This window comes from Nycticebus coucang, chromosome 5, assembly GCF_027406575.1.
Source record: "Nycticebus coucang isolate mNycCou1 chromosome 5, mNycCou1.pri, whole genome shotgun sequence".
NCBI lineage: Eukaryota > Metazoa > Chordata > Mammalia > Primates > Lorisidae > Nycticebus > Nycticebus coucang.
This window is the reverse complement of record NC_069784.1, coordinates 53230372-53244990: the sequence shown is the minus strand read 5'-3', so window position 1 is coordinate 53244990 and position 14619 is coordinate 53230372. Positions and strand designations below refer to the sequence as shown.

Below are 14619 nucleotides of genomic sequence, written 5' to 3'. Positions count from 1 at the left end.
AAGCCCAACCCTACAAGAGTCATGAAATCACAGCAGACAACAGTCTAACACCCCTAGTGGTAACAACCACTGTGGAGGGCCGCTTTGCAGGCACCTGAGCATCCTCTCCAGTTTCATACTTGTGGCTTCTCTCCGGAAAGCCACATGACGAAGATAACCGTATTTGGAAGATGGACGTTTCCAGTCTACGCATGGAAAGCCATTGTTTCAAAAAGGTCACCAGAGGGTCCCCAGGGGTGGACACGGTTTAAGGACTCGCTCCGCTGGGAGAGAGAAGGCCGCGACTCAGCGCAGCGTCCCGGCGGGTGGGGCGGGAGCCAAGGAGCGCGAGGCCGACGTCACTTCCCCCACCGGCCGCCGGAGCGCTGGTTGGTCCGGTGGGTGGCGTGGGGGTGGGGCGGCGGAACGGAGCCGGGAGCCGGGACCGCGCGGGGGCTGCAGGGAAGGGCACGGCGCGCGTCGTCAGGGATGGGGCGTGCTCTATGCAGATGAGTCGGCGCGGGGGCTGTGGCGCGTAGGCTCCTGCCGCTGGAACGCGATAGCGTTCGCGTGGTGTGCGAGCGATTGAATCCAGGACCGTTTGTGGGAAGCGAGTGTAGTGAGCGTGTGGAAGTGGAGGGAGAGTCGGGGAAGTGCGCGGAGGCAAGTGACCGTGTGTGTAGAGTGTGAGGCGTGTGAGGCTGTGTGGTGCGGCGGAGGCGCAACTCATACTTACCTGGCAGGGGAGATACCATGATCACGAAGGTGGTTTTCCCAGGGCGAGGCTTATCCATTGCACTCCGGATGTGCTGACCCCTGCGATTTCCCCAAATGTGGGAAACTCGACTGCATAATTTGTGGTAGTGGGGGACTGCGTTCGCGCTTTCCCCTGATTTTTCGTTCCGGTTGAAGAGCAGACGGCGTTTCCGTGTTTTAATTCTCGTAATGTTCCTGTTGGAGTAGGCGGGGCTGTTCTTCTTTTTCTGTCTGTAAATATCTGCTGTGCGGTTTTGTTAGGTTATAAACGCCGCGGCTTCCTTGGGTCTTTGAGTCCCCGGGATTTAGTATGTGACGTGTTAGGGTAAATTTTCGGCTCGTGTTTTAGCGGGGGCCGGGGGTTTCTACTTGCTTCGTACAGGCGCGTTGTGTGGCTACTTAGCGGTTCCGAGGTGAAGGGTGAACGATTATTTGTTGTCTTTCAGGAATGCGCATACTTTGCAGGGGACCGCTTATGGACCAAGCAGAAGGCGGGGTCGTCCCCGGTTCCTCTGGTGGTTGTCAGTCCCGGGCGACGTGCCTCGTAGACTCTGCGTGGCTTCTGGGAAGTTTCTAGAGCCGGCGGGACGAGTAGGGGTGGTGGCGACGCGGGCAGATCGGAAGCAAAAGCAAACCCATCCGAACGCCCGGGCCCTACTGTGCGTGTTCCTGAGAACAGCTAGTAGGAACCTCTGTCCCGTGGGCCGTCTAGTCTGCTGAGCACGAGCCGTCTGCTTCCCCCCTGCAGCTGGGGATGTCCTTGCCCAGATGGAAACCACGGGAACCAAGACCGATGTCGACTTTCTGTGCCTGTTCCCTGAGGTTTGTGCTAAACGCAGACGTTGCAACAGGATTCCGTCGCATGGTCTGCCTTTCTGCGCTGCTGGAGAAGCGGGAAGAGCAATAGTAGCAGCGACAAGGCTCACTGGGTCCTGTCGCGCCACCCGCCTACTGGCTTCCCTGTTCTGAGTTTTTACTGTTTTCCTTTCCCTCTTGACACTGAGCTGTCCTTGGCTGGGGAGAGCCCTCAACTGTGATTTACCTTGACTCCTGGCTGGCCCCCCTCGCTTGCTCTTCTCTGTGAAAATCTCTGTTCTCAGGGTTCCGAGAGCCGCCTGTCACTCAGCCCTGGTCTCACCACACGCTTTAGGGGAACGTGCTGGATTCACAGTTACATACTTTGGGGGGGTTCCTGATAAAAGGTTTCATATAGCTGTGCCCGCTAGTTTTTTTTTTTTTTTTTTTTTTTTTAGAGGCAGAGTCTCACTTTATTGCCCTCGGTAGAGAGCCGTGGCATCATACAGCTCACAGCAACCTCCAACTCCTGGGTTTAGGCGATTCTCTTGCCTCAGCCTCCCGATCTGGGACTACAGGCACCCACCACAACGCTCGGCTAGTTTTTTTTGTTGCAGTTTGGCAGGGGCCGGATTTGAACCCGCCAACCTCGGTATATGGGGCCAGCTCCCTACCCACTGAGCCACGGGAGCCGCCCGCTGCTTTCTTTGTTACAGCTTCGTGGGCTCTTCTGCAGCGCTTAGACCTGGCCAGATGCGGCACAACCTGGCTGGAATCGCGAGAGGCGGCTCTGCGGACACACTGGATGAGCCAAACCTACATGGAGAGAAGGGTGAGAACCTGCTCGCATCTCTCGTCCCTTCCAGACTTCCAACCCTAATGTTCAGAGTAACCCGCAGGAGATCCTCTTCCTCAAGAAGCGAAACACCCATCAGTCTCAGGCTTTAGGGGAAGCTGAGGAAAAATCAGGCAGGAGCTGTAAGCCAGCCTGGACCCCACTCACGCCAACAGGTCTGTCAGCAGGTAGATGACAAGGTACATGGGCTGTAAACGGGCCCTCGTCCCGCTCTGCCCTTCCCAGGGTACAAGGGAGTTAGGCAGCCACCTGGATTCCACTTTCCAAATGCTTCCCGTGGCTCCACCTAACCTGTAACTAAGCAGGGAAGGGAATTCTTGGCCATGGATGTCCAGCTTAGCAAAATCCGCGCATTACAAATCTACCACCATTCACCTCTCCTTGACTTGACATCCATGTACACCTTCTTCCTCCTCTTCTTTCTACTTGTAAAACCATACTTAACTTTCAAATAAAAACAATAATAAAATCTTACTTTTCTAGTTCAATGAAAATATGCCAACCCTTTACCCAAATGAGGATAAAGTCTCTTATTTATCTTTAAATGTTTGTTCCTTTTTTAGCTGAGTCACATACATGTTGCATTTGATGTCATGTAATTTAAATACTGAGGTAAAAATGTTTACTAATGAACACATTAGCTTGTACGGGGATGGAAGAGAGAAGAGAAAAATACTGGTTAATACATACCCAAGTGTATTCAGCTCAAAACAAAAAACACCCCTGCGTATTACGTCCTCATTTCTGCAACTGGCACTGGCCATAGTGCTCTTCCTACTAGTGCTCACTAGAGAAAGCTAAATATGTTCCCTTTCCCCCCCTCACTTATTTTTTTGTTTATTTGTATTCACAGAGTACAAGTGCAATTTTGTTACACTGCTATGTTGCATTGTGGTGAAGTCACAGCCTTCAGTGCGTCCAACACAGGAGAAATGCACATTGTACCCACCAGGCTACATGTCATTTAACTGGGTCAGACCAATCTGATTTAATTTTTTGTTTTTTGAGATAGAGTGTCAAGCTGTCACCCTGGGTAGAGTGCTGTGGTGTCACAGCTCACAGCAACCTCAAACTCTTAGGCTAAAGCGATTCTCTTGCCTCAGCCTCCCAAGTAGCGGGGACTACAGGTGCCCACCACAATGTCTGGCTATTTTTTTTGTTGTAGTTGTCGTTGTTTTAGCTGGCCTGGGCCTGGTTCAAACCCACCAGTCTTGGTGTATGTGGCCGGTGCCCTACCCACTGAGCTAGGGCTGCTGCTATATATATATATATATATATATATATATTTTTTTTTTTTTTTTTTTCTTCTTTTTCTTTTTTTGAGAGAGTGAGTCAGGGCAGCGCCTGTGGCTCAAAGGAGTAGGGCACCGGCCCCATATGCCGGTGGTGGCAGGTTCAAACCCAGCCCCGGCCCAAAAAAAATGCAAGAGAGAGAGAGTCTCACTCTCCTAGGTTAGAGTCAGCCTGGCTCACAGCAATCTCAAGCCATCCTCCTGCCTGAGCCATCCTGGGTTGAAGCCATCCTCCTGCCTGAGCCTCCTTGAGTAGCTGGGACTATAGACGTGTGTCATGATGCTTGGCCGGTTTTTTCTATTTTTAGTCGAGATGGGTTTTGCTTTTGCTCAGGCTGGTCTCAAACTCCTGAGCTCAAGCCATCCCCTTGCTACGACGCCCAGCTAATTTTTCTATTTTTTGTAGAGACAGGGTCTTACTCTTGTTCAGATTGGTTTCCAACTCATGAGATCAAGCAGTCCTGCCACCTCAGCCTCCCAAGAGTGCTGGATTACAGGCCTGAGCCACAGCACTTGGTTTGACTTCTATGTAAAGCAGTTGAAAGATTTTTTTTTTTTTTTTTTAGCTGCCATGGACACCCAGATTTAACATCGCATAACCTCAGTATATCTGGATGAACCAAGCATGTGATTAACAGGCAGAACCTATTAGTGCTCAGGCTGAGGGGGTGGGGACCGAATCAAGAAGTAGATACTACCGGATGGATCCAGGATCCAATCAGATGAGCCCTGGCATTACTCCATGGTGAGATTCCATCAGATAATGCCTCCTTACCTTTTGACTATAAAACCTGCCCCAACCCCCTAGCTTTTGGGAGACTCATTTGAGTCCTACTCATGTCTCCTTGTTTAGGCTACCTAAATGTTAACTTTTCTCACTGCAAAGACCTGGTGCTTCAGTATTGGCTTTACTTTTCATGAGTGCAAATGAGCCCAAATCCCTCAGAAGCTCCATTGTCCATCATTCCACAATTCTGCTTCTGTATGTACACATTATTTAGCTCCTACTTACAAATAGAAACATTCAGTACTTGTTTTTCTATGTCTGAATTGTTTCACTTAAGATAATAGCCTCCAATTCAGTTTATGTTGCTGCAAAAGATGTGATTTTATTCTTTTTTAATGGCTGAAGCATTCCATTGTGTGTGTGTGTGTGTGTGTGTGTGTATTTACCACATTTTCTTTATCCAGCCTTCCATCGATGGACACAGGTTGATTTCATATCTTTGCTATCATAAATAGTGTTGCAGTAAATATACTAGTCCAGGTACTTATTTGTATATATCAGTTTCTTTCTTTTGGTTAGATACCCAGTAGTGGGAGTACTGGATCATATGACAGTCATTGTACTATTTTTTTTTTTTTTTACACCAAAAATCCAGACTCTGCTGAATGTTATGGACATTTTGCATGTTCATCCTCACTGCCGACTAGAGATTCATTTTCAGAGGGCACTATAAATATGTGAGTGAAGGCAGGCATCCTGCATTGAAATGACAGAGTTGAAGTGACACCATTCGATACATATGTGCAGCGGTTACATGAATTATTACCTATTTTTTGAGAGACAGCCTCACTCTGTTGCCCCAGGCTAGAGTGCCATGGTGTCAGCCTAGCTCACAGCAACTTCAAACTTCTGGGCTCAAGTGATCGTCCTGCCTCAGTCTCCCTTGTAGCTGGGAGTACAGGTGCCCACCAAAATGCTTGGCTCATTTTTCTATTTTTAGTAGAGATAGGGTCTCACTCAGGCTGGTCTTGAACTTTCAAGCTGAAGCAATCCTATCGCCTAGGCCTCTGAGAGTGCCGGGATTACAGGTGTGAGCCACCTCGCCCAGCCTTGAATTGCTTTCATTGAAAACCTATCAACTACATAGTTGTGGGTCAGTTTCAAATCTCCCAACTTGATCTGTTTATCTATTTGTGTCTCCTGATGCCACTTGCACCCTGCCTTGTCTTTAACAGTTTATAGTAAATCCTAAAGTCAGGGTAGTGCAAGTCCTCTGGTTTTGTTCTTTTTCATACAGCACAATTAATTTTGAAATAGGTAATAACTCATGCAACCACTGCACATATGACGATAATGGTGTCACTTCAACTCTGTCATTTCAGTGCAGGATGCCTGCCTTCACTCACATATTTATAGCACCCTCTGAAAATGAACCTCTAGTCTGCAGTGAGGAGGAACATGCAAAATGTCCACAACACTCAGCACAGAGTCTGGATTTTAAAAGTTAGCTGACTTTTTATGCCTTTGATTTTAGGAAAAGTTTTCTTTAGTTCTCACCATAAAAAGCTTTGAGTTGCTTACAATGTAGTATTTTCTTTCCAGGCAGGTTGTAATAGACTGGTATTTCTCCCAAAAATGCGTATGTTGGAATCCTTACCTTCAATCGGATAGTATTAGGAGGAGGGACATTTGGGAGGAGGTTAGGTCAGGATGGTGGATTCCTCCTGCATGGGATTAGATGTCCTTATAAAAGAGATCCTGGAGAGTTCTTCCACCCTTTCTGCCCCGTAAAGATACAATGAGAAGGTGGCAGTCTGCAACTGGGAAGATATTCCTCATCATAAGTCCAAGATCAGGGTGGCAAATTGATTTTGAACTTCCAACCTCTGGAACTGTGAGAAATTCCTGTTGTGAACAAGCCACCCAGTTGAAAATCTATAAGACAGAAGTGGAGTCCCAAGGAATGTTTCAAATTTTCTAAGTTGGGTGGTGAGAGATCAAAGACCGAAAATAATTATTCCAAGATGAGAGAGGAAAGGAAAACGGAATCCAGGCTCTGTGTGGGCAACAGCGGCCTTTATTCCACCCCGGTGAGGGCGAGCAGAGTTTGAGAAAGAAGTCAGTGCATGGGTAATGGTGGATGTGGGTTTTAAAGGTTGGAAGGGTGGTGGTGGTGGTGGTGGTGGTGGTGGGTGGGGGTTGGCCCATTCACCTTTCTTAGGTGTAGGTGGGACATCTGTGGGAAAGGGTAGAGAGGTGGCACATCCACCTTCCAGGGTGGGAGATTTGACGACTAGAGGGTGGGGGTTGATCCTTTTAGGTGGGCCTGCTCTATTTGGGCAAGGTTCCTACATTTGACTATCAGGTGGGATGTTGCAAATTGAAAGTGGAGGAAGTGCTTGTGAAAGAAAATAGCAGAGAGGCAGCAATACAGAGTAGGGAAAATAAGCTGGGACTAGAAAATTGATTTTATGGTCTGGCACTGGATATCTGATATTGTTTGTTTTTGTTTGTTTTGAGACACAGTCCCACTCTAACTGAGTTGAAACTCTGGGTTGAGGGCCATGGTGTCATAGCTCACAGAAATCTCAAACTCTCAGGCTCAAGTGTTTCTCTTGCCTCAGCCTCCTGAGTAGCTGGGACTACAGGTGCCTGCTACACTGCCCAGCTAGGTTTTCTTTCTATTTTTAGTAGAGATGGGGTCTTGCTCTTGCTTCAGCTGGTCTTGAAGTCCGGAGCTCAAGCAATCCACCTACCCCCCAAAGTGCTAGGATTACGGGTGTGAGCCACCACGCTCAGGCCTGGATATCTGATTTTGGAGAAAGAGAGGTCACTGATAGACATATTCAGAGAAAAGGAACTTCCATGGAAACAATAAGTATTTAAAAACCATTTTATGACATTTTCCACTTGTTTATATATAATTTTTTTTTTCCATTTTTGTAAATGCAGCACAGGCGAGGTGGATGTGTTTGTTAATTGTGTTTTTGGACCGCACATTTAAATAAAAATAACTATCATACTTCAAGTTATGTATTCACGAACATCCTAGACTCCTCTTTGTGAAGCCAAAAAAAGTGGCCTACAAGATGGAGTCTGAGAAGCTAAGCTGAAGCAGTACCGCTGACCTAGTCTGCCCAGCCTTCCCCACACACCTTCCATAATTATCTACTTAGGGTTTCACAATGATTGTGAGGTTGTTTACCTCAGGAGACTTGAGGAAGTGGTCACACATAGATAATAGGTTGTGATATTGGTAGAGAAAAGGTTATTTTGATATGTTTTCTCTGATGATTCTCTTAGCTATTTTGTTAAAGTGAAAATTGCTTTTCTGTTGTTTAAACATTTTACATTGTGAGAATGAAGTCTACTTTGATGTTACTTCCTATCAGTATAAAGTTAAAATTTTCTAGGTTTGTTTCCTTGTATTCCCATTATAAAAACTATTAGAATTGTAACTAAGGCAGAACAGAATTGAGAGGCTATTCTCACTGTTCTCCAGAATTGCTAGCTTTCTGATAATAAAACTTGTTTAGACTTATTGGCTGGACAGTGACAGGTGGCGCAGACTCTCTTCCTGTGGTAAATTTAGTTCCATCAACTGCATTGAAAGCAAAGCAGGCCCCACTTAGGGATTCTTACTGGGAAAGTCCAGTTAAGATTAAGGTCAGGCAGAGGAGGGAAGAAGAGGAATGTGGTGGTCTTCACAGTAGTTGCTGTATGGGTTTTTGCATGTGCTTCACACCAAATCCTTCTAATCAAAGCAGTTGGAAAACCAAAAAGTATTCAGTTACAGTCCATGCAATCCACAAACATCCTGGGTAGGGAAGTTCAAGTACTACCAGCTGGGAAGGTCAGGGATTGCCAGCTCGCTGGTACCCAGGCGCACCGTCCTCTGCTTGGTCTACTCTGGCAAACTGGAGACAGGGACTCCACTCACCTTCAGCAGCCACGGGAGGATCGGGTTCCAGAGGAGGCCCACCTGCTGGTGACTTCAGACCCTGAAACCTCATAGGATTTCCCTTCTCTCTCCTTTGATCTCTCTTCCCCTACCCAATAGGAGGAGACCCGCCGCCTTACTGTGCCATCGGGAGCTTTTCGGGATTCCTAGTGGAAAGGACTGAAGAGGACAGTTGGTTCCCCAATGTGTTCCTCCGGGCCTGGGCGTCTCCGGGGCTCAGGCTCACCCAGACTTAACTTCCGGCGAGTGGGACCGGGAGGAGCCGGCAAGGGTGCGCCTACCGGCTGGAGGCCCGGCGCCGGGGGTCAGTAACCGCAATCAAACAGCACTCTTCCCCGCGCGCTGTGCCCCTGTCCCTCGGGGATGCCCAGGGATGCGAAAGACCTGGCCCTAACGCTTCTCTGCAGACTAAAACCGAAAGTTCCGAAGTTCCGGAAGGGGCGAGGCTGGCTCTGGTGAACGAGGCTCAAAAGAGGCTGACTTGGAGGACGCAACCAAAGCAAAGACCTAAAGGCAGAAACCCGCAGGATCTCCAGATCGAAAGTCGCAAATCCCAACGTCCAACCTAGCGGAAGATGGGTGTGGGGAAGGGGGTTTCGAGTTGAGTGGACCCCCTGGGCCTTTATCCGGACGAGCTCCCAGAGCAGGCCTGTGCACAGCATAGGTCCTCAGGAGGGGGCGATTTTGCCCTCGCACCTCGCCTCCCCCTCCCGTCCCCGCTGGGACACTAGGAAACATTTTTCAGGGTCAAGGCGGGGGATGGGGAGGTGGTGGTGGGAGGATGAAAGGGGGGCAGGGAGGAGCTGACTCCTGGCATCTAGCAGCCCCATCCTCTCGTCCACGGGAGCAGCCCTCCCTGCACGAGTTATCCCATCCAGAATATCAGTACTGTGGAGGTTGAGAAACCCCTGTGTGGGTCAATGTGCGCACACTTGCCCGAGGAGAAACCACGAATTCGTGACTGACTGAATACTGGATCCGAGGACGACACCAGCCTCGGAGAGAACGGTCCACATGGGGGCCGAGCACACGGAAGGGTGCGGTTGCCCTCAGCTCAGATGCAGGTGCAGCAGGTGGTAGGGGGAGGCTGGAGATCAGGGCCCCGGAGCTCTCCTGGGAAGTGCTTCCATCCCGGCTGTGTGGGCTTCTGCTTCCGTCTGAGTCCTTTATGATGTTGGGCACGCCGGGCTCTAGGCGCTCAGAGCCCCGAGGACCTCCTCGCTTCTGCCTCTTCCCGACAACCTCGTCTACTGACTGCCCTGAGCGGGCCACCGCGGGGATGGAAAACATCGCTCCACGCGCTGCAGCCTCGCAAAGACGCATCCGTAGTTCAGTTGTCACGCAGTAATTGGGTCTGGGACCTGCGGTCTGTGGCCTGGGGGAGCCTGGCAGAGCAATCGAGGACAGCGGAGAGGGAACGATCTTATAAGAGGACGCCTGGAACATCAGGCGACCTCTACGAGGCTCAGGTATTCCCAGAACTTCTGGGAAAGCCTGATTCTGGCCTGAAGAAAGAACAAGAAGGCCGCTGTGGTAATTCCCTGGTGGTCTAGTGGCTAGGATTCGGCGCTTTCACCGCCGCGGCCCGGGTTCAATTCCCGGTCAGGGAAGTGCTTTTGCAACGTCTGTCCTCCCTATCGTGACACCCAGCGCGTACCAGGGGCCAGAGGCAAAACAGCCTCTGAACCGATTGCCGGTGGTGGGCTGCTTCTCAGGACACGCCAGGTTTGCTTAGCGCAGGTGACATTCCAGAGCTACTGAGCATCTCTCTCAGGTTAACACAACCGCCCAGATCCACGTGGCGCCGCACCCAGGAAGTCCGCTCTTTTTGCCGCTGCCTGAGCTGGCAGTAGCTGAGAGAGGCCAAGCGAAGTCTTGGCGTTTGTGCGCACCCTGGAAACCCGCGGGTCTGCTGAGCTTCCTCAGCCCTGTTTGCAGGTAAAGCGCTTGTTAGAGGCTTTGGAAGGGGTCACTGGAGGAGATACCGGCAAAAGTGCAGGGGGAGCAGCAGGTCGGGTCGGTCCTCGAGTCCTGTTCTCTTTGTACATCGAGTGTCGTAGACCAGTGATGTTAAAGGCAGCATGTGAAGTATGCACAACTGGGAAGAGGTAATGGCCCGTGAGCAGAAGGTAGCTGTGAGAGTCAACACCAAAACAGCAAAAAGATGGTCAAATCCCACAATTCCTACACTTTACCAAGCACTTGCCCGCGTTTTCCCTTTCCCATTCCATACTCCCAGGAGGTGTTAGGGGTAAATACTGTGTCCACAGTAAGCCCAGAGGAGAGGGAGAGTCAGGAAGGTGAAATGGACTGACTCTCCATAGGCAGTGGTAGAAACAGGTAGATGGGATAGCTCGAGTGGTGCTTGCTCCCCAGCTGCTGTTGAAAGGCGGTCTGATTAGCTGGATGGCGGGTCGTCCAGGGGTGACTGTCAGTGGGCATTGTCCCTTCCCCACTCAGCCGCTGGGCCACGTCCAAGTGGCTTCCTTGGCTCTCTCTTTTTGTCTTAAACCCCCATTCTCAACCCCCTCCTTCTTTCCCCTTCACTTTCGAGAGTTCTCTTTCTTTCTTTTCTTAAAAGTCCCACCCATTTTAAAATATCTCAATAAAAAGACTGCAATGACTACTCCATTTCTTCAGGGGAAGATACAGACCAGAGTGGTTGAGAACCACTTGACATTTTCCGCTAAACAGTGAGAGGCGCCAGCACAAGGAAGATTTCTTCTGCACCATGCCCCTTGTTTGTGCGCTGTCCTTCCTTTTTCTTCTGCACCATGCCCCTTGTTTGTGCGCTGTCCTTCCTTTCCCCTGAGTGCATGGCGCTGTGACTCAGCCTTTTGTTCTCTCTCTCTCTCTTTCTTTCTTCTTCTTCTTTTTTTTTTTTCCAGTTTTTGGCTGGGGCTGGGTTTGAACCTGCCACCTCCTGTATATGGGGCCTGCGCCCTACTCCTGCGAGCCGTGGGCGCCGCCCTGACTCAGCCTTTTGGCTGCAGATAAACAGGCCTCAGCTGGTGCAGGAATCAAAGCAAACCAAAAGACTCATAGGTTCGCCCCAGTGATTCCAAGATAGAGCCGGGCTCTACCAGGATTCCGATTAGAACCGAGGTTATTGTGGACGCGATGCAGAGTATTAACCACTGTTAAGATCCCAACGCGCCCCAAACCTATTGGCCGTCATTTTGCTTCCTTTAATTTGTTTTTTAAGCGAAAGCATTTATAGTATTTTTACTGCTTTTTTCTCGAACGACTTCAAGTCCTAGTGTTTTTTCCGTTTCCTCCTTTCCATTCTGCTACCTTTCTCATCTCCTCTGCCCCCTGGCCAGTCCCTTTTGCACAGGCACCCGCGGAGGTCCTGTTATCGCGTTCTGGTCTCTCTTGCTTTTTTTCCCCTCCTTTCCACGTGACCACTTTTGACTCCCTGCCTCTCTCTGGTTCCTGCCCCAGGGACCCCACCTGCCGCAGCCGGGTTGAGCGAGGGAGCACAAGCGGTGCAGATGATCCGGAGAAGGTGGTGCAGAGGACAGAAAGAGCTATCCCTGGAGACTGAGGGACATTCAGCCTCTCTTGGGCCCCACCCGGCTTAGGCAGGGGTCTCAGATCCAGATGTCTCTAGGCGGCACTGGCTTCTGAAGCAGGCAAGGGTCGAGGCGGGACGAAGGCTAATTCGCCGCCCTTCTGTGTTCAGAGTCCCCCGACGCTCCCGTTGTCTAAAGTGATGAACAAGCACGATTAGTAAACGTCATCTTTTCGGTTTGGGAGAGTTTGGTAGTTGGCACACTTGCATTGTACAGGGCAAATGACAGCGTCCGGAACGTCCTGATCGCATTCTTCATGTGGAGAAAAGAAACGCGATACTTGCTCGTCTCTGTGGCGCAATGGGTTAGCGCGTTCGGCTGTTAACCGAAAGGTTGGTGGTTCGAGCCCACCCAGGGACGTCTTTTAAACATGCCCACCTTGTGCATCCAGAAACGTTCCCTCAGGTCTTCCTTCCTAGGAAAAGCGACCCCTTGAGAACGAGCTAGGCAAATGCGGGGAACCCGCCAGAGTATGAAAAAGCGGCAATGTTAAAATTATCCTCTACCTTACTATTGACAAAAGAGTTCCATCTGTTGTTTGTGCTAGTGGTTATGTACGCCTTCCCGCAAACTTTTGGCATGGGATTTATTCTATGTTTTTCTTACAAATAAGACTACGGTCGGCATTCTTGTACACATATGGTTGACCGCTTATGCAGGCGCTCAGATAGGGCATAGAGTCCTGGAAGAGTGATTGCTCAAGTTACACTGTTTACATGGCTTTTATATCATATCATTTACTCTTCTTTGTTAGCTTATTAGCTATCACGCTTTCTTTTGCTACACAGTGATGGTTTTAGGGCTTACAGTGTACAACTTTAACCTATCACATCTGCCTTGAAGTGCCATCATACTCTTTGTATTTCCCCCTTGCCTGCCTTTTTTTTTAGTCAGAGTCTCACCATGTCACACTCAGTAGGGTGTTGCTGCATCACAGCTCACAGCAACCTCGAACTCCTGGGCTCAAGCGATTCTCTAGCCTCAGCCTCCCAAGTAGCTGGGACGACAGGCCCCTGCCACAAGGCCGGTCTATTTTTGTTGCTGTTGTTGTTGTTGTTGCAGTTGTCATTGTTGTTTAGGTGGCCTGAGCCAGATTTGAACCCGCAGACCTTGGTGCGTGTGGCCGGCACTGTAACCACTGTGCTACTGGTGCTGAGCCCTCTTTGCCTGCCTTTATGCTATTAATCTTTTAACACTATTCTGTAATGTAAGTTGTTGGTGGTAAAAATTGTAAAGCTTTTGTAAAATTTCAGGTTGACGTTTTTCATCAATCTTTTAAAGATTTTGATCTCATTTGAATTGCTTCTAAGGATATAATCTTTGTTTCTGTTTTACCTGTCTGTGTACCATGATTTTTTTCCTCAGGCTGATTTTGAGATTTTTTTTTTCTTTTTCAACGAATTTGAGCAATTTCGTTGTAATGTATCTAGGGTTTTTTTGTTTTTGTTTGTTTTTTCAAGTTTCTTGTGCCTGGGGTTCATTCAGCTCCTTTTTCAGTAGGTTAATAATTTTCATTATGATCGACATTTTTTTCAGTCATTTTTTTTTTTTAAATATTTTTCTTCTATGTTAGTCTTTCTAGAGACAATTGCTCTTATATTAGGCATCTTAAAGTTGCTCTATCCCTCCCTGATGCTTTGTTCATTAAAAATTTTTTACTGTGAGCTTTAGTTTGGATATATATATATATATATATATATATTTTTTTTTTTTTTTTTTTTCCTTGCAGTTTTGGCCAAGGCTGGGTTCAAACCCGCCACCCCCGGTATATGGGGCTGGCGCCCTACTCCTTGAGCCACAGGCGCCACCCTATTTTGGATATTTTTAATCATCCATAAATCATGGTTTATGTTCTTTCAGGTTTTTCCTGCAATGTTTAATGTGCTATTAATTCTATCTAGTAAATTCATCATAACAGATGAAGTGTTCATCTCTAAAGTTGTTTTCTTTTTTGAGAGTCTCACTTTGTCACCCTCCGTAGAGTGCTGTGAAGTCATAGCTCATAGCAACCTCATAGCAATTCTCTTGCCTCAGCCTCCTGAGTAGCTGGGACTACAGGTGCCTGCCACAACGCTATTTTTAGAGACAAAGTCTTGCTCTGGCTCAGGCTGTTCTCAACCTGTGAGCTCAGGCAGTCCACCCACCTCGGCCTTCTAGAGTGCTAGGATTGCAAGTGTGAGCCACCGCACCCAGCCAGTAAAGTATTTATTTATTTTTATTAAAAAGAATTTTTTTTATATTATTTAACCTGATTGCATTTGTTAGGTAATAGTCCCTCTTATAACAGTGTCCCGCCCCCAAGAGGTGTGGCACATACTGTGACTTCATCTCTATAACATTTGATTTGGGCCATTTTTACATGTTTCATGTCTCTGCTTAATTCTTTGGACCTAATGGGATATAGTCCAAATAACTGTTTCAGGCTGGGTGTGGTGGCTCCCATCTGTAATACAACCACCCTGGGAGGGTGCGTCAGGAGGATCCCTTTAGCTCATGAGTTCCAGCCCAGCCTGAGCAAGAGTGAGACCCCTTCTCTACTAAAAATAGAAAAATCAGCTGGGTGTTGTGGCAGGGAGGCTGAGGCAGGAGGATTACTTGAGCCCAGGAGTCTTAAGCCCAGGAATTTGAGGTTGCTGTGAGCTAGGCTGATGCCACAGAGGATTTACGACTTTGTCTCA

The 14619-nt window shown here is 48.6% G+C and overlaps 3 non-coding genes across 3 annotated transcripts; all 3 read left to right on the top strand.

Moving 5' to 3' along the window:
- Positions 1–707: 707 nt before the first annotated feature.
- Positions 708–871, top strand: LOC128587075 (U1 spliceosomal RNA). Its single transcript, XR_008380497.1, has one exon. It is a non-coding gene; the product is annotated as a U1 spliceosomal RNA (small nuclear RNA).
- A 9033-nt stretch (positions 872–9904) lies between these two features.
- Positions 9905–9976, top strand: TRNAE-UUC (transfer RNA glutamic acid (anticodon UUC)). The gene has a single exon. It is a non-coding gene; the product is annotated as a tRNA-Glu (tRNA).
- A 2251-nt stretch (positions 9977–12227) lies between these two features.
- TRNAN-GUU (transfer RNA asparagine (anticodon GUU)) lies at positions 12228–12301 on the top strand. The gene has a single exon. It is a non-coding gene; the product is annotated as a tRNA-Asn (tRNA).
- The last annotated feature ends 2318 nt before the right edge of the window (positions 12302–14619 follow it).